This window comes from Piliocolobus tephrosceles, chromosome 7, assembly GCF_002776525.5.
Source record: "Piliocolobus tephrosceles isolate RC106 chromosome 7, ASM277652v3, whole genome shotgun sequence".
Lineage (NCBI taxonomy): Eukaryota > Metazoa > Chordata > Mammalia > Primates > Cercopithecidae > Piliocolobus > Piliocolobus tephrosceles.
This window is the reverse complement of record NC_045440.1, coordinates 78,211,283-78,215,012: the sequence shown is the minus strand read 5'-3', so window position 1 is coordinate 78,215,012 and position 3,730 is coordinate 78,211,283.

The window sequence follows — 3,730 nt, the reverse complement described above, 5'->3', positions numbered from 1 at the left end:
GGGGCGATCACCTGAGGTCAGGAGTTTCAGACAAGCCTGGACAACAAGGTGAAACCTCGCCTCCACTAAAAAGACAAAAATTAGTCAGTCGTGGTGGTGGATGCCTGTAATTCCAGCCACTAAGGAGGTTGAAGCAGGAGAATCGCTTGAACCCAGGAAGTGGAGGTTGCAGAGCCAAGATCGCGCCACTGTTAATCCAGCCCGGGTGACAGAGGGAGACCTTTAGAAAAAAGAAGAGGCCGGGCGCGGTGGCTCAGGTTTGTAATCCCAGCACTTTAGGAGGCCGAGATGGGCGGATCACGAGGTCAGGAGATGGAGACCGTCCTGGTTAATACGGTGAAACCCCGTCTCTACTAAAAAATACAAAAAACTAGCCGGGCGACGTGGCGGGCGCCTGTAGTCCCAGCTACTCAGGAGACTGAAGCAGGAGAAGGGCCTGAACCTGAAGGCGGAACTTGCTGTGAGCTGAGATCCGGCCACTGCACTCCAGCCTGGGTGACAGAGCGAGACTCTGTCTCAAAAAAAAAGAAAAAAGAAGGAGAAGGAGAAGGAGAAGGAGAAGGAGAAAAAAAGAAAAAAGAGAGAGAGAGAAAAAGAAGGAAGGAAGGAAGGAAGGAGAAAGAAGACAAAAACGTTTAATCATGACTATCATATAAAAATTATATTTGGGAAAATTAGCATATAAGAAAGTCTTTCTAGAGTATTTATTATAACTATGTCTACATATTCACGCATATAAAAATTTACTCTTTTTTCAGAAATTATGCAGAAAATTATTTTTTAAACAGCTTCTCTGCTCAAAAATAAATATGGGTCCAAATTATGAGTGCCTCACTTCTTCAGCAATCAAATCATTTTAGAAAACATTTCTATTTAACACAAACATTTTAATTTAATCTCTAAACATATATCTTGTGTATTAAAAGGGGAAGTATTTCCTTTTGGATCTTCTATAAGTGCAAAAGATTTAAATATAACAAAGAGTAGAATGGATTTCATTTGTTTAGTCTTTTGAAAAGCTACTGCTACTTGCATGTTTGCATTAATCCAAAGTAATTTTTTGCTCATTTTCACTTCTCAAAAAAAAAAGCCTTCTGTAGCTGGGAAAGTAGTGTCCTAATGCTATCTGGAACTTCTTGACATCTTGAGTACTAAGTAAACAGGTAATGAGGCTAAGCACAGGAGGAGGACAAAGATATTAAAATAATGTCTCTGGCATATTTAGATTACACCAAAAATGGCTAAAGACAGTTAAGAATTTTATGTTCAAGCACTGTAAAATCGGTTCTTTTGCAGAGATTTTAAATAATTTGACAGTGTTTTCTCAAATCTTGCAAAAATCAAAAATTGTTTTAGTCAGCAATGTTTTGTTTAAAAAGCACTCAAAATAGGTATCACCATATATTTATATGTATTTGAGTAACTCTTTATAGTATGATTATAGATACCATAAGTATGTATTTTCCTAAGTACATAAATGGAAAAACAATAAAATAAAATTAAAAATTACCTATAAAGACGCTCATGGGAAGTTTTATAATATCAAAAAAGGGAAACAAGATGTATATATAATCATACGAATTGGTTAAATTCTCCTTGGATAGTTTACATGTAAGATGCAAAAGTCTTGAAAACTATGTGACATAATGTAAAGAAAAAACTACCATATAATCTTCATCAAGAAAAGTATCTCAACTGCTTCACTGTCACCTCACAGACACAACATACTGTGATGCTCTAAGGTGTTTAAATCTGTGTTTTATTTATATACTCTGTAAAATTTCAACTGTTCGGTAATTAATTTATATTATTCTAAAATGTTATTTAAAAACAAAAAGGGAACATTTGATAACACAGCCTTCAAGTACCAAGAGCTTATTTTCCATATTCACAATAAGTGGTTCTTTCAAATTGCAACAGCTATGGGAAACTTGGGTATTGGAAAAATTCACCTATTAAGAATATAGTGACTATTTTAAATGTTTTACTTTCAGGTGTACTTCTACATTCTATTGGGCATATTTTAAAGCAACTCTTAAAAAAGAATAAACACTTATTTATCTCACAGATTTTCACATCAAAGGATATAAGTTCCTCTTTTGAGGGGGAAAAATGTTTTATTTCTGACAAAAATTATCCAGAGCCAAGTTTGAAAAATAGTAGCTAAGAAGCTAAAATATTTAAATGAATAACTATGTTACAGTCTCTGAAAAATAATAATTTTATTTTTACAACTGTTCTTATGTGAGATCACTATAAAAATAAAAATGTAAAATTAAAATATTGTCACAGAACAATTGATCCTCAAAAAATATATCAAAAAAAAAAACACACTGTGGAAAACATTGAATAGAAAATCTAAAGTTCATGCTAGCTAGTTTCTTGAAATTACAATTCATCTCTTAAAAAAAAATCTGTGTCTTTATCATTGATAAAATTTTTCTGGAGATATAATCAAAAAGATAATTCAAAACCTTAGAAATAACCATAAAATCTCTGTTTCTCAGAATATATCTTCAGACTGATTTAGACAATTTGGTTGAAATAACTGCATTAAAAAAGAGGTAGCAAGCCAATCCTACAGCAATAACCAAACAAACCAATATTTAAATATTTATGTATATACTTCTCTGGCTTTTGGGAATGCATAACCTATTTATATTTTCCAGTAATGTGCAATTTTTCTTCTACATGCAAAATATTTCTTCTACATAGCCAGGTGCCTTTTACAATCTAGAATGATGTCTAGTAGTTTCATTCCTACACATAATTTTCACTTCCTTGAATTATCTAGTTGAAGTGAAAAGTCATTTTTTGTTTCAATATCCAATTTGTGCATAGATTTAGGCACTGTTAATTTATAGTAAAGAAATCAAATGTGTTTTTCAGAACTTATAAAGACATATGAGATTCATTCTGTAGCTATACATGGATCTTAGTGTACTCCCAATATTGTGATGTGAACTCTGATAATCATTGGTTGGTGGCCTCACATACCTGCCACATATGCACCACTTTTCTCTTATATGATGGAGAAAACACGTGTTCAACACAGAAATAATACTATATATAGGTAAACATTATGTACTCGCAAAAATACACTTGTTCAAGCTTACATTTAAGCCTACCTTAAGTGTCTCATTCTATTCTTCTTTGTTTAAACTACATGCAGATGATTTGTTATATAAAAACCTTCACATTGTATTTTTTATTAAAAATATGGTGAAAAGATATTCAACATAGCTTTAAGAACTAGAATACTAATTCTTTTTTACAATGCCTTGCTGTCAGCAGCAATATCAGTGCAGAGCTACACAGAAAATGATTCACCCTCCACAAGCTGCCAGTGTGAATACTATACACCACATTCATAAATATGAAAACTGAAGGTATCATTATTCAATGTCCCAAAGAAAATGAAAACAAGAGATTTTTCCAGGATTCATCTTTTATGTGGAATAATTTAATTTAATATTATCATGTACATTATTTTCTCTTAGCAAAGACCTGTTTAAACTCTTTTGAGTCCATAAGACAATCAAATATTGAATCAACGTGCAAGAAAATATTCAGTTATATTCTTTTTTTCTTTTTTGCATTTCGATAAAAGCATCTTATATGGTGTGCAAAACATAGCTGTAACTGCAAATTGAATTATAATCATAAGTTGAAAACTTTGTGTTTTAAAAAGTATTAAATAATAATTCAGGATGTTCTACAAAATAGGTAA